We start from the raw sequence: 22,829 nt of genomic DNA, 5'->3' as shown, positions 1-22,829 counted from the left end.
GAGAGTGGACACAATGCAGAATTTATAGGCCACAAGGTCATTTGGCAGAACTCCCAAGATAAAGAAGTAAAAAAGCCAATACTCCAACTGGGTAAAAGGTAATTCTGGCAAGGGAAAAAGACTCAAGAAACCCACTGACTGACAGAAGAGAGAGACTGAGCATGCAGACTAATTAGCAAAAGAAGCAAGGGAATCATTTAACCAAGAGAAGATAGAATACTAATTAATATTAATTTTAATAAGAGAACTATGTAACTTGTAATGAATGAACATTAATGCCTTTGTTTGCTAAAATGTAGAAATAGTAAAAAGTTTGATAGCCTATGTGCTGGGTTTGTGGGTTTGCCACCCAGCACCCCTTCCTGTGCAGAACTGTAAATAAATCAAATACCTCAGCTCTGTACATGGATCAGCCTCTTGCATTAACAGGTGAAAGAATCCATTTTGGGACGACAGTCTTGGTGAACCAAATGGGAGAGCTAAAAAGCCTTTCCTGGATCATCTTCTTGTCCCCAGCTAAAGAGAAACAGATCAGAAAGGATTTGGACCAGTTTGACTGGAGACTCCATCAAATCCTCTCCAGTATTGAGGCAGTGAGCAGCTCAAAGGTGTAACACTCCAGAGGTATTTGAGCAAGGGAAAGTGGTGTGAATTTCTGGACTGGTGAGTATCAAATTTTATTTTGTTGTAATTGACCAGCAGGGTTGGTACTTGAAAACTTCAAGCTCTGTGTAAATTGGATAAGGAAGGTTTGGAACAGTAACTGTCACTACACAACAAAAACAATGTGTGAAAGAGGGGAGGGGTCCTCCTATCTTTGCTGCCATGAGGTCAGAGCAGCGTGTAACTAACAACAGGGGATCAGAACTGAGAAATAAATAAATAAATGCCTAGGCTTTAAAATTGTTACACACAAAACTGCATGATAGGAGACAGTGCTTGTCCTTTCTCTGACGACAAGGAGTCGGAGCAGAGAGTAAAAAATTATTTGTGTTGGAGGTCTGGACCTAAGGATAAAGAAATTGGGCAACTGGGTATTGGCAAACCAGACAGCAATGCCACCCTGTAGCCCTTGGGGTTTTATTTTGAAAAACTGGAGTAAGCTGGGGAAGATCCAATAACTAAAGATAAAATGAATAAATACTGTAATCAGTGGTGGATGCCTCATAAGTCAGAGAATGGGGAAAATGGTTTGTTGCAGTTTTATCTTGGAGTTGATGTTTTACTGCTGACTTGGTAAATGGGATCAGTTTTGGCTTATGTTGATGGTTTATGACATTGTGTAGAGACCCAGGTATTCAGAAAAGGTGTATGTTGGAATGAGACATGCTGATACCAAGTACTAAGGAGAAATAGAAAAAGGCAAAGATTGTATGTTCCAGAGGGAATGAGGCAGAAGATGTGTGAATGTTAGTTCCCTCCTTTTCACACCATATAACATTAGAGTCGGGATGGATAAAGAGAATATGGATCAAAATAAAGAGCATATGGGAAGTAAGGATTTTAGTCCTGTTGCTGGCCAGACTCAGGGAAATAATCAACGAGTGATACAGGCATCTTTAAAACAAGCAACAAGGGTCTGCCAGGTTTTATACATGTCCTTTTTTTATATTTTGTGTTTGTTGAATTGGAAGTGATCTGTTGGTTTGTACTGAGACAATCCTGAAGGAATGTATCAGCCTTTGGAAAGTGTTAACCGATAACCCCAACTGGGGGCATACTCAGGCTAGATTGATTACGATGTTGCTGTGGAAAGAAAAGAGACTGGCATTACAAAGGTGAAATAAGCAGAACAAGCAGGGGGCTTGGGGCCTGAAAGGCCCCTACTTTCCCTGCACAAACACACACACACTTTTGGTCTGAATCAATGTGATATTTGTAGGCAGTAAGGGTCATTGAAAAGATGCAAACATTATGATACTGGAGAATTTTTTACAATGAATGAGGAGACCAGGGAAAATATCAAGGAATCCCCAATAGACCCTCTAGTTCCAGTAAAACCAGAGAAACAATGAACTTTTGATAAATAGCAGAGCCACATATTCAGTAAAAACTATCTGTAAGGGCTCAGTAAAGTTACAGCACTGATTTTTGGGGCAGTTCTATGGCCATTCCTACAACTCACAGAGTGGACAACTGGAGACACTAAACTGACTCATGAGTTTCTATATGCCAGAACGTCCCCGTCCTTTGTAGGATGAGATTTATTATGCAAGTTAAATGCTTGAGTTAGAAAGCTCTATGTATCTCATAAGAAAAGGCACAGAAGGCTCAAATCTGTTTACTAATGACCCAGACCTCAGAGGAACAAGAGAGCCAGAAGGAACAGGATTTAAAAGCAATAAACCAAATAACTGTGGACAAATACTTATTTGACTGGTTTGGATTTAAAAGATGCTTTCTTTTGCATTTCAGTGGATAAGAAGAGCCAGACTCTCTCTCACACACCAGGTGAAGAACTTCAGACAACAGGAGGAAGCTTCGGAACCACAGTTTTCTTACTCTGAAATGTAAGGAATTCCTCTTTTTTTTACTTAATGCATCTAAAAATTGAGACTGATTCATCAAGTGATGAAGCAGAACAAAGCTACTCTAAACAGTGAACTATCAAAGATTTTGGAGAAAAAGGCATCTGTCTTAAGAGTTGTATGTACTGATTTTTTTTGCCAACATAGTCATAGCAACATATGCCCCTAGTGAGTCAATGTTGTGTCAACAACAAGGTTATTCTGCTAATAAAATTTAAGCCATTCCCCAAACAAAACAATTTATCCTACTAAAAAGATATTTGTTGTTAAATCAACAAAATTACATCTTGCTTTGATTGCATATATGTTAGCTAGGGATGTGATTCTTTTCCACTGTCATTTCCAATTTAAGAATAAAAGTAAAATTTCTCAAGCAGGACTGCCTCTTCTAGTAAGAATGTGAGCAGATGTAATGCTCTTACCAGATTCTAGCCTGTTAATCTGCCAATAGCCTCTGAATCACTAGATTGACTGATTTACTCATTTTTCAATTAAACAGAGTCAAAGCAGAAATGAGCAAAACCTTTGCAACTGTGTGAAACTGAAAACCTTGGCAGGACCATAGCTGATAGAAAGAGCAATTCCTACACAGTGAGTAATACCCAGCATGTCATACAGATAAAATAAATTCAGAGATGTGAAAGAGAAGCATGTGAGCAAGACAAGACAACCAAGAAACTGCAAGCTGACAGATCTGCAAAAAGGAAAGGACAATAGTGCTGACTGCTTCATCAGGATGACCATCATGGCTCAGAGAAGTTTAGTGCAAATTTGCATTATACTGGCATTGTACATCAAAATCTCATGTTCAGTTTGTCTTTTCCAAGGAACCAAAGTGAACTACCATATAATGAACTTTCTGTGGAAAATGGGTGGTTATTTTCCTCAGCAATGCCTCAGCGAAACAACTGATTTCAGATTCTCCATGGAGATTACCAGGGTCACACAGAAGAACATTATAAGGATCATCTATGAGTTCCTTCAACAGATCTTCCAACTATTTAGCAAAAATCCTCATGTTGATGCTTGGAATACAAGCAAGATTGAGAAATTCCAGAATGGAATTCATCATCAAATTGAAGAACTGGAAACATGTATGTCAGAAGAGCAATCAAAGGCAAGAAACACTTTTCAAACATGGATCCTAAAAAGCTCTACATACAGCATAAAAAAGTACTTTCAAAGAATCACCAATTTCCTAAAAGATAAGCAATACAGCCATTGTTCCTGGGAAGCAGTTCAAATGGAATTGAGAACATGTATTATAATTTTTGACAGTCTTTTGAAAAAAAAAACTACATAAAGAGGTAAAATCTTCTGTTTTGTTTCTTTTTAATAATACAGTAATTTCCCCCTTCTTGATAGGTTTTTCATTTCCACATTTTAATAATTTTCAAATTGATAGCTGGGGCTTGTTTTCAAACTTGTGCTCTAAGTTAAACCCGCAGAGTACTCAAATGAAAGGGTACTTGGTATCACTGCTTCTGTGGTAGACAAGCTCTTTAAGAATACAAGTGGATATTGCTCCTGTATTGTCTCTTTGCACTACAAAAAAAGGTTTTGTGGTCTTTACACATAATATAACAGTTGTTTTACAACCTGAAAAATCTACATGTGGACACTGCATAGATTTTATTTTTGCATTATTTCACTAATTCAGGAAAAAAGTACACGATGCAGACATGCATAAAGCAGACAGACCTTCCTGTAGTCTTGTACACCATGAAGATCCTAAATTGCAAAACAGATGAGAATTTAAGATGACCAAGACATCTTTAAACTAAAAAAATAATGATAGGTAGTCCTCCCAAACAAGAAAAGTCAATTACCAGCTTTGATTCTTATTTTACAAGTATAATTGTCTTCATAGCCTATGGAGATATATTTCCATTTCTCCAAATATATTTATATGGAGATATTATTATATTTATATATAATAAGAAATATATATTTTTATATATATGAGATATATAGATAGATTTAGATACAGCTTTCTATACAGCATATTGAATAATTACAGCATAGATTTTCAGGACATGATTCACAAGACTATGTAAAATATGTACACATTCAATGTGCTTCAAGTTCATAAGCAGACAAAATTAATTTTAAAAGAACTACTGTATGAACACAGATATTAACAAATTTCTTCCATTCCTCTCCCATCTTTCTTTCCTTCATTCAGGCAGAACCAAGCAGTACAAGTTACCATCTTCATCAGTTTAACTGTTACTCAAGACACCTTGAATACCCTATGATCTCTGTACCACTCCCTATATATATTAGAAAACTGGATGACTTCTGACATGGATTTTTTCCACCTCATCTTCAAGCATATCTCATTCCTTGTATATTTTTATCATAAATGGAATGTGTCCAATTGGAATCTAAGAAGAAAAGAGTTAATATATTTCTGTGCCTTCTGGAACTGGGGAAGAAAAAGGGACTATTTTGACAAAAAATTCCAATGTACTGTTACCGTTTCCTGAGGACAGAATGTCAACATTTTGCTAAGAAGTTTGAGGGCTGGACTGTAACTCGGGTTGCCTTCCTTTCCTTTATTCAAATCAAATATGTATCTTAAAATCCCTCCCGACTTTGGGTGGAAAAAAAGAAAGGGAAACTTATTCTGCATGCAGCTATTGTAATGGAATGGTATCATTCCTTATTCCAGGAATGCAACAACAGGGTATTTACAACTGCCTAATTTTAGGCACCCAAATTAGACACTGGGCTAGGGAGATCAGGCCCACCCACTTTTCTCTCACATGCTCCTGCTTTACAGAGTCAGGGAGGAAAGAATGGGTTTCAGACTCCTGAATATAATTCTGCTTCCAATCACCAACAGAAGAGCTTAGTTCTTAACTGGTTGTATAGGGAACATAAGATCAGTTTGGCACATAGATAATGTTCCCAACTTCAATAATCAGTCTCTTTTATTAATTTAAACACTTGGCAACTATGTTGACACTTAAGTGAGGTTTGATGTCTGCAAAATACGTTCAAGTACATTTAATTCTGATTTTTTTTTTTAATTGCTGCTTTTAATGTGTGGTTACTGTGGGGAATTAACATAAACCAACTTTGGATACTAAACTCAAGGAAGGTGACGAACTGAAGCCCATGACCTTGAGGTTTCCCTATGCATAATGTATCAGGCAAGATGATGTAAGGTTGTATCAGCGTACCTATATTTATATTGTGCTTTCTGTGCTCTGTTCTGCACTTGGATTCCAGTCTCTAAAATGTCAGGAGTCAGCAGAAGCTTCAGCAGATACCACTGGTAACAACCTTGCAGAGTCTACTGGATTCCAACTGGATTCTATCAGTTCTTCATGGGATCGCAGCACGTTTTGGTTAGGTAATGACAGCACCATGACCTAAAAAAAGCCCATCCTTGGACAGTGTGGAAACATTCACTTCCTTCATCTGTCCTTCTGGGAAGGTACTTCCATCAATATAAAATAGATAATGCCTATTTACTCATGAATTCCCTATTGTCAGTTGTGACTCACACTCCCAAAATGCAGGCTAGTTGGGTTTTTTTGAAAGGGGGAAATAGAGACCTTATTAGATGCAAATTTGGGGTATCCAGGTAAGCTTACCTAACTGATATCAGCTAAGCATTTATAGGGAACACAGTTGTTTAAGAACTGCCTATGCTAGCTCTCTGTAAAAAACCTGTGCTTTTACAAGTTAAAGTTAACTGTGTCTTATGGAAGAAAAAAGAATAACTGTAACCAATACTTTTTTCACATTTCTTACCTGGAATTCAGTCTTAACCCTCCATGACAAACCAATATGCAACTTTCTACTCCTGTGGAAAGAGTTGCATTTTCTGAAACTGAGTATGGTCTTCTACTATTTGAAGTCAAATAACTAAGTCTTGACTTTTTTTCCTTACATGAGTACTTAAAAATTAAGTACTGAATGTTTCTATGAAAAATTCTAGACTACTGTTTTACACATAACTCTTACGATTAAACTTTTTTGTAACTTTTTATGACTGCTGTAACTGGAGACCAAAAGAAACAAAACCACATCTGTTTGTTCAGGTTTTTTTAGTGTATTGGCTTTGATATCCCTGTGAATAGACATCACTTCAATGTCTACCTTAATCAAGCACTCTAATACCATGCCAGTGGGTATAAGAACAAAAGGGGGTGGGCTGGGAGAAAGACACTAAAATGGGAAAGTGAAAATAGTATTCTATCATTCTTAGAATTAGTAACAATTTCACAGCCACTTAATTTCTTTTAAGAAAAAACCAATTGACTACATTTCAAGATCCTCTTGATTTTTCTCCTGGCTAAAAGCAGAAAAAGTGAAAGTTCATATTCTGCAGGGAAGCACCACCTGAAACGATCACTGCTAACATTTGTACCATATTGTACTGATCAGTGAAAGGCTGTACTACTTTGAAATACAGATAGTTGTGAGCTGGAAAAGATAAATTGCAATTCTCCCAAGATGAAGAGCTGAAGTAAGGAATGAATTACCAAAGGGCAGGAAATCAGCACCCAGTCACACTTTTCCAGTTTCAGCACACTGGAAGTACCACCCAGTCAAGGCCTGGTATCAGGGCTCATGAAGCTGCTTTAAACACCTGTTCATCACCCTCTCCAGTCACTGGTTCAGAGACTGCACTCATCTATCTGCTAGAATTTGCTTTAAATCTTTAGAGCTGCATATTTTTTTTGGTTTTTGTATGCCCCAATGGTAGTAAGTACTAAATCACAAAAACAAAAATCGAAGACTATTGTTCACTACAGTGGAAAGAGAGTTATTTTTAAGATGGAAGTGGTCATCTACTACCAAGCACCTGGATATACTGCATGATACTATCCACAGAATTTACTAAAGTCTTTCTGGATTAAAAACCTGCATTTCTGTCAGCATAAGGATATGTGGAATCTTCAGAATAAAAAATCAAAAATCAAAAATATTTTTTTATTTGATTGTATTGGTGTGGTAAGCAAATGCCCTCAACAGCAGAAGCGGCACATGTCTTAAATTAAAACTGTCAACAGATTTCCTAGATCAAACAGATCTTACAAACTCTTGGCCAAAGAGCCCCCTGCTCTTAAAAAGTGTGTTCCCATTAAGCTACTTGATTAGCCTAAGTCCCTTTTTATCTTTCCAGGGTAAATCAAACAACACTGATGGTACACAAGACAGGATGATCCAGTTTTACATCCTTTCTTCCTCCCTTTCCCTCTTTCCAATCTCACATCCTTGTCCTGCTTTAATACTTTTTGAATCTTTTCCTGAGCCCATCAGACCAACAGAAAATTATCCAAAATATCTAAACAAGTTAAATCCATACTTTTGTTCAAAGGTAAAGATTTAAAATCAGGGAAGAACACCCATTGCATTTGAGAACCAGCACAAAAGAGAAAGGGGAGTGTGGTGATGCCTTTTCCTGGTCTTAAAATCAAGAGTCATACACGGTTAGAAGGGGAAAAGGGATTTTACCTTGGTATTTATTTTAAGGATCCTCAGGTGCACACGTCCAGGTCATATGCATCAAAATGCACCCTACCGAAATGCCCACCCCAAAGGATCAGGTATAACATTATAGGTTTTACTAATTAGCATATCTATCAAAGATTCCCCAATGAGAGGCTCAAGTGAGCCCCCCTCCCCAAGGAACCTTCCCCTGGATGGTTCTATCTTGGTTTACAGAATGTGTTCTGGAGACGACCTTGGGGTCTGGGGCACACTGATCCCTGGCTACGAAGCTTCTAAAATGCTTAGTCTCTCAGTTTGACAAACAAGTCCAAGAATGTAGGCAAAAAGCACTAGGAATACAGAAGTTGTAAAAAGGTATAACAGGGGTATAAAAGAAAAGGCAAAAATCTTCATGACATCAGTGGCAGCAAGACTGGGTAACAAGAACAGGGACCAAAACATCCTCTGCTTTCCTTGTCTGGTCCAAATGCCTTTAAAAGAACCTCTCAGTTACTCTGTGCATAACTGATTAACTGATCTTCAGCCATACCTGTAGTTCATTGTAAGTATTTCTCCTTTAATATACTAATATACTAATTACCCATCACCAGAACACTTTAGTGGAATAGTATGGTGTAAATTTCTCTGGAAATAAATCTACTTCTAGAGTACATAGTTTAAAATTCCAGTTATATTTTACTCATTTTAGGTTTCTCTGTCTATCTTATCTGGACAGTCCTTGCCTAAGTCCCTGGCTCAGAACAGGCTCACAAGACACTCATCTATCTGTCAAAGGTACTACTGAAGCATCTAATCCTGAGATAATACCCTAAAACAGAAGAATGAAAATAACATTGTGTTTTGACTAAAAAATATTCCATCTGAAATCTCAGTTTACCTAACGACTGATAAAGACTAAATATAAAACAAAGACCAGTACCATGTACTGGTTTTTCCTGTAACATTTTTAAACAACTGCTATTCCAAATGACTCTGTGATCCTTGTTCCCAGGGCACCTGGACCTCTCTGCTTCTCTCTGTTTCTATTACAGAGCGCAAGGACTTTCCCCAGGGACCTAAAAATGCCAAGTATTTTGCTGGCAGTTAATAAAGAATATTTTTCAGGAGAGAAACACCAGCAAAGAACCTGAAGTGATCTGGTCCAGTCCCAAGTCTCACATCACTCACTAAGGCGTTCTAAGCAGCACCAGCTACTACACCAACACACCAGCAAACTGTATAAAATCATCATTCCAAGAGGCTGGATGCCAAGCAACATCATGCTATTCTGCACCCACCTCCTTTTCTCTTTAGCACTTTCTGTAACTCAGTATTGCTTGACTGTACTCTACCTTGTACTCCTTTTCTTTCTTTCTTTCTACCCTACACCCCTCTTTCAGATGTGCATATTCTCTGTCAAAAAAAACCACAAACAAAAAACCACAACAAAACAGTTTCCTCCTTCTGATGTTTTTGTTTTTTTTTTTTGGTGTGGTTTGGTTTTTTGTTATGTGGGGGTTTTTTTGTGTTCCAGGAATGCTCTTTTCTGTGTCCCACGGAGCAGGGAAGCACAACTGTCACAACTATTGGTCCACTCAGAGAAGTATGCAAATCTTGAATAACATGCTTTGCTGTGGAAAAGAGGGAAACAGGCTCTTCTCTTTCTACTGCAGTGCAACCAGTCCATAAAATTTCAAGTTAGGTATGTCCAGAAGATTGTCTCACAAGTATCACCCATTAAATACATATTAGATCTGTGTGTAAAATACAGATGGCTTGGAGAATAGAAGTAATCCCGCTGCCTATTCAAGAAATTACTGAAATCTAATCAGGGGTGGGAAGGGTCCTCAAACACCTCTGTCCTTTTGATAATCATACATGAATAAAATATTCAATCAGAATATTTTATTTATGAAAGCTGTCCACAACCAGCCCCAGAACAGGCTGATTTGACCATCAAATGGGAGCAAGAAGGCCTCTACATCTTCAAATGCCACCTGGCAGCAGTCTTGCCAGAAGACAGATGATCTGCAGGGTCAATCAGCTTCAAGCAGGACTCTGCAGGAGCCTCTGCTAACCAGGGCCGCTCTGTACTTGCACCACAGTTCTTCTCTTTTAACTCAACAGGGAGGTAGCTCTAGGGCTTGCGAGTCCTTGCACTGGCAAGTACTCATTTCTCCATGACAAACCCTGGGTCAGTCTCTGAGAAGCCAGCTGTCAGGCTGTCACACTGTGATTGCAAAGACTTGCAGGGATTTCAAACACTGTGTTCCACTAGGGAACAAGGAGTTTAACACAAACCATTTTTCCTTGAGTAACCTTGCAAACTAAAAGTAAAATCCAGCACCCTGAACCTCTGTTTCCACAACTAAAAGACCTAGCAGATCAGCTGCACGGCAGGTTTCTTGAAACACTAACTTCGTCCACAGCATTAAAGAAAGTGCAGCAAAATTGCCATTTTCAAGAGGCTGTGCCTCAGCGTTTGCTGAGAAGACAAGCTCCCGGCTGAATCTCCCATCCCTTTGCTCAATACGGTTACAACAGGAGCAGCACGCAGGGCTCCGGACCTCGCCTCCCTGCGCCAGAGCACAGTGCAGCGAGGCGGCGAGAGCTCTGCGCCCAGCCGGGCCCAGCTCGTCCCTCCCGCTGTCGGGCACCCGCCGTGGGCAACAGGTCCAAGACAGCCCGCGGTTCCCGCGCAGCACCGAGCCGGCTCCTGAAGCTCTGGAGGAAGCACGCAGCGACCTACCTCTGAGACGGGACGGGGAGAGGGAAAGGGAAACGAACAAATAAACAAACAAAAAACCCACAAAAAATAAAAGGAAAGAGGAGCACTTGGGAAAGCGCACCTTCGCGCGGGCTGTAGCCCAGCGGCTGCTGCTCGGAGCGAAGCGCGCTCATTAGCACCGTCCCGTCCTCTCAGGCAGCATCCAGCACCTGTCATTCCGGCCGGGACCAGGGGCAGGTTCCGCCCCCCGCCCGCGCCTGCCGAAGGACGAGGCTCGGGGCCGCCACGGCAGTGCGGCTGCGGGAGCAGGAGCTCCTCCCGGCGGGGCGGGCACCGGCCGAGCCCCCGCGCACGGCAGTCCCCGCGGGATAGGGAGGAACTGGGCAGGGCTGTCACCTCCGCTCGGACCGAGCGCAGCGGAGAGCGTGCGGCCAGCTGCCGCGCCGCAAACGCGTCCCACTCACGGCGGGAAGTTTGTAGGCGGTGGCACCGACCCTACCCTCGCGTGCCCCGCCCTGACCCATCGCAACCGCCCCCGCCTTACCTCGCACCCCTCTGGGCGCTGCCACCGCCCTTCCAGGTGCCTTCCTCGACTGAGGGCCGGGAAAAGAACGCGACAGCCTGGCTTGGCTTTCCCGCGTACCGTCGGCTCGGCTCGGCTCGGCTCGGCTCGGCTCGGCTCGGCTCGGCTCGGCCCGCCTCCCCGGGCGCCACCCCCGTCAGCCCCGGGTCCCCGCGCTCCGCGCGGCCCTCCCGCGGCGTAGGACGCCCCCTCGCGGGCGTTGTGCCCCTGCCCGTACTCGGGGGATCCCGGGTCCAGCGCGCCCCGCGGCCCCAGCACACACTGCCCCAGCACACACCGTCCGGCCCCAGCACACACTGCCCCAGCACACACTGCCCCAGCACACACCGTCCGGCCCCAGCACACACTGCCCCAGCACACACCGTCCCAGCACACATTGTCCGGCCCCAGCACACACTGTCCCAGCACACATTGTCCAGCCCCAGCACACACTGTCCCAGCGCACACGGTCCTGCCCGAGGATAAGCTCGTGCCCCATGGAATCACAGAGGATCCTCAGTTGGGAGGGACCCATCAGAATCATAAAGTCCAGCTCCCGGTCCTGCAAAAGATGTCCCCAAGAGTCACAGCATGTACCTGAGAGCTTTGTCCAAATGCTTCTGTCAGGCTCAGTGCTGCGACCACTTCCCTGGGGAGCCTGTTTCCAGGGCCCAACCACCTTCTCTGGGTGAAAAACCTTTTCCTGATATCCAACTTAAACCTTCCCTGACACAATTTCAAGCCATTGCCTCGGGTCCTGTCACTGTCACCACAGAGAAGAGATCAGTGCCTGCCCCTCCTCTTCCCCTCACAAGGAAGTTGTAACTGCAGTGAGGTCTCCCCTCTGTCTCCTCTCCTCCAGGCTGAACTGACCAAGTGACCTCAGCCACTCCTCACACAGCTTCCCCTCAAGGCCCTTCACCATCTTCGTGACCCTGCTTTACACCCTCTCTAATGGATCTATATCTTCCATCATGGCACCCAGAACTGCACACAAGGACTCAAGATGAGGCTGCCCCAGTGCAGAGGAGAGCAGGACAATTACTTCCCACAGCTTCTGGGAAGAGGCCTAATCCCATCCCATACTGCGCAGAGTTGGGAGAAAACTTAAGCTCAGTTTAGGCAACAGATGTGAAACTTTGACCTATTGTGGAACCTGTAGCAATAACAGGAAAACCTCAGCCCCATGACCCTCCTTCACAGGGCTCCTTGCAGATACAGTACTCTGGAGGAGTTTGCCTTCCACAGCACCATCCCAGCTGATGTGGTAGTCATCAGCATAGACCATGGATCACAGTCCCTTATCTCAGGGCTGCCAGATAGAATAAATAACAGTATCCATGTTACTGTTGTATCAGCTAATGAGATTTTTGGTTTTTCTAACCCATGGCATTTGCGGGAGTAGGTTGATACACAGCCATCTGTATAGCAATACTCACCTTCGCAGTTATGTTGAATTGATTGTCACAGTAGGGAAAAAACCCAACGATAACACACATTCTCCCAGTTCACTATATATATACAGCCTGGACAAAAAGTTCTTTCTTTTTCATGCCTACAAAGATTTCTTACACCTTCCCATCTGACCCATCTTTTCCACAGACAAAAAGAGGCAGGAGGTGGGAGGAAAAAGACAGAATAACAGCAGAGACCCATTTCACTGACACCCAACTAAAAATAAGGTGGTTATATGCCAAACTCTCTGTTCTTAAGTGGAAAAATTTCAAACCCAACGGCAATGCTGAATGAGTTTGGGAAATCCTGTTTTCACTGAGTGAACAAAACCCAAATTCCCCTCTTTTCAAGCAGCAGAGAGCCACAAGGATACAGCCTGACAAAGATGCAAGACAGTCATGCAAAACTGAAGGTGTTCTGCGAACAGAAGCAGTGTGGCAGACATTGACAAAGAACTGCCCACTTTACAGGTTTGCAGAAAATAACAGCAAATCAAGGTTTGTTGAAGAATATTGGGCCTCCTTTCCCACTGTCAAAGGCAAAGAAGGTGGTCTCTTGCCTTGCTGTGCTGTCACAGAAGGGCCCAACTTCTGTCTCTCTTCAAATGGGAGACAGTGAGGCAGCAGCTTCCATGTGGCAAAGCAGAACCTAAGGTGGCCAGAGGGAAGGACTGAATCTGTGGCCTGTAAGGCGAGAGCTTGGATTAGGTACTACTGGCTGCCAAACCAGAGAAGAAAAGCTGAATGGGTACCTACGAAGCTGCCAGCATGTTGTGACTGGGGTGGGAGTTTGGGTTGCTTGGAAAGAAATACTCTGTTGTGACTGATTAACTTCTATTTCCACACATGTGCAAATAAAGAGAGTGGAAGTAACCCTTGCACCTTCACAAACACAGTAAGAAAAGCCTGAAAAGTGACCCTTTTGGAAACAATTTTTTAGGTTTTTTTGTGGCAGCCATTAGGTGTTTCTCACAAAGATATCTGAACAAATAGCAGTAGAAATAATCTTTCTGATAGCACTAATGTTTAAGCAGGTTTAAGCCACTGGTAGAACTGCTTTTTTATATCATTACCAATTCCCTGCTTTCAGGCAGTGAGTCAATTCTTTTTCCAGCCCTACAGCCAGGTTTGACACTGACGTTACTGTGTTCCATATCCCTCTGTACAAAATTAAAGACAATAAAACATGCATACAGAGAGTTTGTGAGATCACAGCCCTAAGAAGGAGTAGGTTAAAAAAAAGAAAATGCCAAACCCAAAATTTCCTAAGTCATTTGGAAAGACCTAAACATAATACTAGGACAATTGCAGGTCAAAAAACAGTAACACAGTAAAATAATATTCAGACAAGTTCCCTGGGAAAACAACTGGACAAACAAAACAAGTTACTGTCTTCCCATTATCCCCAAAAGTCAAAAGTTTGCATCCCTCTAAATGCTCCATGGAAAGATGTTTCAAAAATGCAGTAGGTATAGTTGACAAGATCCATTTGGTCATATACACTCAAACAGGGACAGACAGTGCCTTTGAGGACAGCATTCTGTTTTCTGTGATTTATAATCATTAAAACATATCAAGAACCTGCAAGCTTTGCTTAGGAAGAACCTATTTTTGGTGACAGAAGAAGAGCCCAGAAAGGACAAACTTCAGACACAATTCTTTTCCTGAACTTCAATTCACAAATGCTTTATTTTCTAACCATCACAAATGACTAGAGTGCTTAAAAGCACATCAAGGACAGCTGACTTTCTGTACAGAAAGATGCCTGCCTCTCCCTTCTCTGTAGTCATGTTGCACTCTGGATCATTGCCATCGCTACATTCACCAGTGTGCTTGATGGAAGTTGCTCCTTTGCTGCTGGGAGAGAAGCCAGAAACCAGGACTGCAAACCCCATCAGTCAATTTACTTCAGCTGAGTTTAACCAGGAATCAATTCAGTCATCTATGCCCTATTATTCTAAGCTCATGCAGCAAAGACATTAAAGTCAAGGCTCTGTCCTCTTCCTACCACATAAAATACACAGCTCAAAAAAAGAAGAAAAGAAAAAAGGTAGGTCTTCAGATTAATTGTTGTCAGTACAAGCAAACTGAAATGCAATTTAATACAGCATCAAATGGTTGAGGACTGCTTAGTCTCTTCCACTGTTGGGAATACAGAATGGAGAATTACACAGATTGGACAAATCACATTGGTGTTAAAATTTGAACTAGTAGGAACAACACACTGTGATGTTGCTGTTTGGTGCTAGGTGTGTTTGGATGCTCTGAAAGAATCAAAATTTTGTAAGTGGAGCTTACAAGGGTTATTTTCACTTGGCTCTTCTCTGCCTGTTTTTTGTATTGTTTTGGGGTCTTGTGCCTGGTAGGACTAAATTCACATTGTCTCCTTGGGAGATCACAAACTTTGTGTACAGCTCTTTGTCTACCCTGACATAAATACGCATAGGATTTGCTGGAACAAAATTTTTTTATATCTTTATCCCTTAACTGATTTTACAAAAATAGCTAGAAAAATCAAAGTTGAAATGAGGTCAATGGGAAGAATACAAACATATATGTTACCAAGATGCTATCATAAACTCTGTTTTCTTGGGAAAGAAGGATAAAGTTAGAGCCTACCTCATCCTCCTTCCTTTTTCAAATGGCCAGCTTATGGTTTTGATTTGAGTCTACAAAAAATTGCTGTGGCTTTGTTAAACCCAATTTAAACTTGAAGATAATTTTTGCTACAAACTTGAAAGAAATTTTACTCCATTCTACATCAAACTTACTAGTTTCATTTTATGTCAAAGCCCTGAATCAGCTGTTCAGTCCAGGTGGTGACACCAGATTGGCCTCTGCCTGTTGCAATACCCACCTGGACTCAAGCAGGGCCAGATACACAAGCACAAAGCACACAACAATGGTTAGAAGGCATTTTCTACCTCAGCCCTTTAGGTACCCTTTGTATCTGTAGAGATCTTCTTCTATATTAATCTCTAAGATTAGTGTTTTCCTTTTTCAACACCAGCATGACGTAGCTTCCCTGTGTTATTTGTAGAAAAATGATAAACCTAAAAAATTGAAAGCAGAAAAAAACCCCAACACATACAGACAACCAATCAATGGAATTCTAAATAGGTTCAAGCCACAATGTATGCAAAGCTAAATATACTTTCTATAGGATTTTACCTCCCTACACTCCTTTCAGTTGGAGGGTACTTCATGTCAGTATCCATCACAGTTGACTCAAGATTCTAACAGCTCTTCACTGTTCACAGCATGACCACGCTGTACATGCTGCTGAGTTCTGACTTAACTCCACCTTACTACATGGTGAAAGCCTGTTGTCATAAAGACATGTTCAACACCCAAGTGCTCCTTCACAGTATATTATGTCCTTCACACCATACTGTATTCTTGAAATTCCTATGTATGGCACAGATCTAGCATAGTTACTTCTCAGATAGTTCTAGAAACATGCAGAGTGTTGACCAGCCCAGGCAAGGCAGTCATTTGGGCTGCGAACAGCTGTGGCTGCACTGCTGACATGGGCTGAAGGCAAGAGGATGCTGGTGTTGCTGAGGGAGTGCCTGAAGTACAGTGATGAAAGAACTGTTCTCTTGGGAGCTGGTACCACCACAATATGGCATGTACCTGCTGCAAAAAAAAAAAGGTATCTCTTCCACACATTCATCACTAGCTCTATTTCTAGCCCCTAGCCACCCTCTAGGGATGGCCAGAACAACTTAAACCCAAAAGCATGGTGTCCAACTCCAATTCATGTCGGACAGATAGACAATTTACCTTCCCTACCACACATGTGCTCCTGTGATTACACACTTATGAGTCACTTATGGAGCATCCAGAGATGGCTCCTTATTTATAATGGCTTCTCCTTGCAACCTGAATTCATCATTCTCAGAACTGCCAAGAGGCAGGTAATGAATAGGGAAGGTAAAGAATCCCAAATAAAGCCATTTGATGACCCCACAACAACTTTATTAGGTTTGGAATCCTTTTTTTGTTGGTGTTGGCCAGAGCTTATGATAATCCTGTCAAAAGCCTATTTTTTGGTTCAGTTATTCAGAAAGACAGCTATTCCCTCTACTGATTGTTCTGATAATTCTAGCTGCCCATAGAAAAATTCATTTCCAGCAACTAAATGGCATCAGCAACAACTTTTGGCAGCCTCGTTGTGGTGGTGCCAGAGGCCTAAGCATGTTCTGCTGCACATGTGCTGTTGGTTGCCTGCCTTTATTCCAGCTCTGTCACAACTGCCTTGAGAACTGATTATGTGTCTGGGCTGAAAATTTGGTGAGGAGAGAAGAAGAACGTTTATCCGAGGTTGGACACTGGCACTAACCTGTGGGTTGGGTGGTCAGAGGCAGTTATTGCTGTCAAGACCCATGGCAGTGTCTCATGGAAGGAGTCATGTTTTTTTGGAAAAGCAGGTGAACGGCAGTGGACTAAATTTGCTAGTGGTTTCACGAGTGAAAGAGAAATCCTGCTGAGGTCAAAAGACTAGCATGAATCATCTTGTTTCCTTTGCTAATTGCCTGTTTCTGCTCATCTGTGGGATATTCTCACGGTGTTCTGTGGCTGAAAACTGAAGGAGAGAGGCAGAGACCTGTGTATCTCTACACTAATGGAATCTCTTTGATGTTTGCTAAGCAGTGTGAGTGATGCTAAAATTAAGGAGAAAACACCTAGGAGTACCTAGAGGGAAAAGTCAACATGTGCCCAAATTAGTAACCTCGCTTTTGCATTAAGGTAACTTTCCTAGAACTCTCCAAAGCAAAATATAACCCGTCTGCTGGCAATAGGTATCACCCTCCTGATTTTATTGTGAAGTGCATGGAAACAAGTTTTACCCAATTTTAGCAGCATGAACTAGGAAAATCTTCTGCTTCTAGAATGAAAATATTTTATGTTTTATATGAAGGTGACCAAGAGTGGAACTCAGTGCCCTTTGTCCCTCTGAAATTAGAGAATTGTTTGCCACTCCTACCTGAAAAAAGTAAACAGCAAAATTCAGTCACTGTTTCCTCTGACTCAAACATGGCTCAAGGTTTCTCTCAGGACAATGGTTATATTCAAGATGCTCTCTGAACTTACTTCTGCTTTCCTAATGACAACATCTCTTTAGGATTTTTTTTCCAAAAATGTGTGGATCAGAAAGTGCTATAATCTTAGTGTATTTTGACAAAATGTAAGTCCCCTCCTTATGGTTTTTTGGGGGTTTGTTTGGTTGATTTGGTTTTGTGGGGTTTTTTTGGTGTTTTTTTTTTAATCTTTGCTTCCTCTCTCCTATCAACAGCAGGAAGAATGCTTTTCTGGAACTAAAGCCAGAATTTTATCTCCTCCTGGGATTGCTATAACTATTATTGTAACACGACGGGGCTTGGGACTCTATCAGGTCCACAAAGCACACACTGGTTCAGTTTCTGCTCCACTAAGAGCTGTTTGATGAAAGATTTTGTTTTCAACCACTCAAGGCACATTACAGAAAAGGCACGGTCAAAACCAGCTTTCCCCAATGATTCCGTATAGTTGAAGGTTATCTCTCCAACAGGTGAAAATCATTATATCCTTTCGAGCACCAGACAGGACAGCCTGGATGCTTGGTCAGCCTGAGGAGACCAGCTGAACTGAGCCCTGTGCAGAGGAACCCTCTTCTTCAGCCATTGCTCCAACATTTTGCAAGAGGACACCAGTGCACAACGACCTCCTCAGGAGAGGAAGCAGGTTTCATCAAATATCAAACAAGCTTATATACTCACCCAGGCCCAGCCTACTTACCAGCATTTACTACAGTAGGAAATGAATAAGAGAAATGCTCTGCTTAACATAGGATGCACATAGGTAAAAGAAAGATACAGCTACAATCCTATGGAGAGGCAAGAGGAATATCACTCAGAATCTAGCCTGGTTCCTTCCAGCTGTACAAGAGCTACTTAAAATACATTGCTAAGCAGGGCAACTACTAGATCTGCCTTCAAGTTTTCTCCTGACCTATTTTCCCTCCACTCTTAGAAGCCCCCCATGGAACTTCTCATCTCCTGCTTAAAGCTACCATGATCCCTCCTCCATCTGTGCTTACAGCAGATCATCAAAGGATCATATGTAGAGTCCTGCAAACTGCCCTCTTTTCCCCAGTTCCCAGTGATCCCAGTATTTATTAGAGAAGCTATATCCCTTTTTGAACACACTCTGAATTATTTTTCATGAAAAATCCATTCAGTCCATGTTGTATTAGCCTGGCCTGCCATTATGGGGCAAATACCTTAGGAAAGGAAGAAAAATATGAGAACAGTACAGAATTTCACTACTCTTTAAATATTGCAACCACATTTTGAAGGGAGACCCACCATAAACCAATGTCTGCCATGCTTTGTCACTAAATACTTGACAACAAATAGGGGGTACAGGAAAGTTCATAGTGTTTCTTGCATGACGTGTTATGAATGACACATCAGAATAGTTTGGGTATGAACATACACTTTAAAATATACCCCTCCCCACAATGGTAAATACTTTTGCTTAGCACTTAACCTTACCTGATGAGTGTTGACATAGCATTTTAAAACTTTACAGAAAGATGTACCTGCAACTGGAAAAGCTGTGGATTAATGCTGTTTCAGATTCTGGCTGGCCTATTCCCTATGTAGCCTTAATCTCTCCTTCTGTTTAATGACACCATTTGGACATCAAAACTAATTTGGAACCTGGTAGCTCACTTAAGTGGGACTGTGTGACAGGAGAGCATTACACTGCTGCTCAGACAGCTGCACTGGCTCCCTGGAAGTCCCCAAGGAAAATTCAAAGCTTTCAAGGCCCTAATTGTTTTGGATCTGGTTATTTTATGATCAGAAGAGGCACTCAACATTGAGAAGCCTTGATATAGAAGTGGATGGCAAGAGCACTTGAATATTCAGGTCTGTTCATCCCCAGATTGAACTCCCACACGTGTTATTAAAACCTATTTTCCAGTCTGACGACTGGGAGAGGGAAGGCTTGCAGGAGCTTTTTGCAGCATATAATTAGTTTAGGAGCTCAGTGCAATAGCATCAGCTAGAAGAATATATAGATGATGAAATCTTGTAATTTTGAACATTATTATTAATTAGCAAGACTATACAGTCCTTGAAAAGACATTTCTGGTGTTTACATCTTGTAAAACATACCTGAATAAAATATACTCTCAGAAGTTATTCTTTGAAGACTCCACAAATCCAGAATGCTATGTTACAGTGTGGATACTGCAACACACGTGTATTAAACCAGGAGGCCGTAGAAAAGAAATATATATGGACAGATTCTTGCTAGATGTTTCAGAGATGTTTATTTCTCCAGCCGCATGGCCGGAGCTCTGCTGAGGAACTGTTCCAGTCACGGGACCAAGGGTCCTTCTGCCCGCGCAGGGAACACAAACCAACCCATGGGAACGAGGCTGAGCAGGGGCAGGGAAACCCCGTGCCTGTGCCCTCAGGGCCCCTCTCCCAGGGCTACACGGCAGGGGGAGGAGACCCCGACAATGCTAAATTAAATTTGAATTCAGAATATTACGACAAGACAGACCATGGAGCACAATGTAATGTGTTTCTCTTAAAAAAAAAAAAAGAAAAAAAAAAAAAAAAAGAGTTACTTAAGAGTTCACTCTCTTATCCAAAGATAACCGTACTGTCTTCTGTTACAGTGGGGATTACTGGAACAAGCATATTTCAAACCAGGAGTCCCATGGAAACAAAGTATATATGGACAGATTCGTGGTAGATGTTTCAGAGATGTTTATTTCTCCAGCCGCATGGCCGGGGCTGTCCTCAGGAACTCCGCAGTCACGGGACCGAGGGTCCTTGCCCGCACAGGGAAACACAAACCAACCAATGGGAAACGAGACTGACCAGGGGCAGGGAAACCCCATGCCTCCCCCCCCCAGGGTCCCTCTCCCAGGGCTCCATGGCAGGGGGAGGGACCCCAACATCTCACCCGTTTTATTTTAATAAAAGGAGAATGAAAACAACTGGATAAACATAACAAGAACAGTTTCAAGACAAAACAAGCCACCCTCCTGAGTCTTTAAATGTCCAAACGGATTCTGTGGAACATCTTAAGGCTGACAGAAGGGAGACAGAACTCTCCGGGCACGCTTTGTGGGGAAACTGAGGTAGGAGAGAGTTTAATTTCTTCCCTCCCCCTTTTCATCCCCCCCTCGGCATCGGAGAGGAATTGTAGGGAAATGGAATTGTATAGGGAAGCCGTGGGGTGAAAAACGGATTAGGAATAAACTGGGGATGGGGTAAACTTAGGAAGGGGTTCATATTGGGTATAGGGTAAAAGGGGAAGTAGGCTGTGGGTAGGGAAGCTGCTGGGATGGATATTGTTTATAATTTTGTGCATAACAGCTGCCTTTGACAGGAATACCTCCAGGCCCAGTAACATTCGCTGCTTGTAAACCCTTCTTTCCTTGCACTATATCAAATTGTACAACTTCCCCATCTCCTACACTTTGCAGGTAATTTTTAGGGTTATTCCTTTTAATGGAAGTTCTATGGATGAATAGATCTTCCCCTGTATCATCTCATGTTATAAATCCATAGTTGTTTTTTACATTGTACCATTTCACAGTTCCTGTGACTTTCGTGGCTACCACTCCTCCTATCACGTGCCTGCGTGTTCGTCGTGGCTGCTGGTCCCGCGTGGCCGCCACCTCGCCGACGGCCCCTGCGTTGCGGCTGCTCCGCGCTCTCCGAGCGGCGCTGCTCCGGCGCGTGTCTGGGCTCTGTGCAGCCCCGCGTTGCCATCGCCGCTGGCCCCGTGCCCTGTGAGTGGTTCCGCTCCGCAAACTCCACGCTGCTTTGAGAGCGGCCCCGTTCTGGCTCGGCGCTGCGCTGCGCGGCTTCTCGTGTCGCTGTGGAAACCACCGCTTCTCCCTCTGCAGGGCTCTCCGAGCCGTGTGCTCAGAGCGGCCTGCCACACCGATGCCCGGTTCCTGGCTGCTCGTGGCCCACAGCACCCGTGGCGCCTGCGGCATCGCTCCCTCACTCGCAGCCGCGTGGCCGGGGACCCCGAGACAGGGATGGGGACCGCGATAAGGCGCGCGCTCCTGAGGGGGCCGGGCGCATCCAGCACAGGCACCTCCCCTGGCACGGCTGCAGTCATGTGCTCACAGGATGGCGGCCGCGCGGTCTCGGCCACAGGATAAGTATGATCCTCTGCTTTAGGGGTAATGAGACAATACAAATGCTCCTCAAGAGCTTCCCTGATTATAAGGTATGCACGGAAAGCTTCTCTTTGATCCCTTACTTTATCCCAGATCTCGTCCCAGAAACACCCCTCACAAGATTCAGGAGGTTCGATATCAAAAAGTAAGTCTCGAGAAATATCGGAGAACCTTTTGAAAAGCCAGGTGAAAAAATGTTCTAGATTTCCCGGTTGCATTACTTTTTTGTTTTGTTGTTCAAGGATTCCTTTTACTTCTAGATACATTTCCCACGATTCTTCCATAGTCCAGAGAGAGTATCCAAACCAAGATGAGAAGAGAGAGGTCGAGAGTGGTTATTTTACTCACAAATCTTCCTCAGGGATCGGTATCTTGCCCACATTCTCCACCAGTTTGTTACAGCGGGGATTACTGTAACCAGGAGTCCCGTGGAAACAAAGTATATATGGACAGATTCGTGGTAGATGTTTCAGAGATGTTTATTTCTCCAGCCACATGGCCGGGGCTGTCCTCAGGAACTCCCTCACTACGGAGACCCGAGGGTCCTTGGCCACACCGGGGAACACAAACCAACCCATGGGGAATGAGGCTGACCAGGGGCAGGGAAACCCTGTGTCTCCCCCCCAGGGCCCATCTCCCAGGGCTCCATGGCAGGGGGGAGACCCCAACAGTCTTCCATACAAGGAAAGGTTGTGTTACAGGCCAAAGCATGGAAAAGTATTGACTCAGTGAAAGACATGCACTGGCTTGAACAGCCCACAAGATGAATGGGCTCATGTCCCCAAGAAAGGCTCAGACCCATACATACTGCAATGGGAGAAGAAAATATTAAAGATCTTTCTTTACCTGCCACCTAGTTCTTTCTTTGGCCCCGGAGCCTGCAGCCTCAGTGCACTTCAGTTTT

The 22,829-nt window shown here is 43.0% G+C and overlaps 1 protein-coding gene across 2 annotated transcripts in view; it reads right to left on the bottom strand.

Annotated features, from left to right (window-relative positions):
• Positions 1-11,403, bottom strand: part of LOC121662453 (MOB kinase activator 3B-like) — a 37,848-nt gene extending 26,445 nt beyond the window's left edge. Inside the window, exon 1 of one of the 2 annotated variants that reach the window (XM_042023611.1) lies at positions 11,252-11,403. The gene's annotated coding sequence lies outside the window, so the exon portion shown is untranslated. Of the gene's footprint in view, positions 1-10,828; positions 11,156-11,251 lie in introns of those variants that run through there. The other variant, XM_042023613.1, reaches the window with a different exon arrangement.
• Positions 11,404-22,829: the final 11,426 nt, after the last annotated feature.

This window comes from Corvus kubaryi, unplaced genomic scaffold (assembly GCF_017639235.1).
Source record: "Corvus kubaryi isolate FWS band 111438036 unplaced genomic scaffold, C.kubaryi_AGA036_p1.0 37249, whole genome shotgun sequence".
Taxonomy (NCBI): domain Eukaryota; kingdom Metazoa; phylum Chordata; class Aves; order Passeriformes; family Corvidae; genus Corvus; species Corvus kubaryi.
This window is presented reverse-complemented; position numbering and strand designations above follow the sequence as displayed.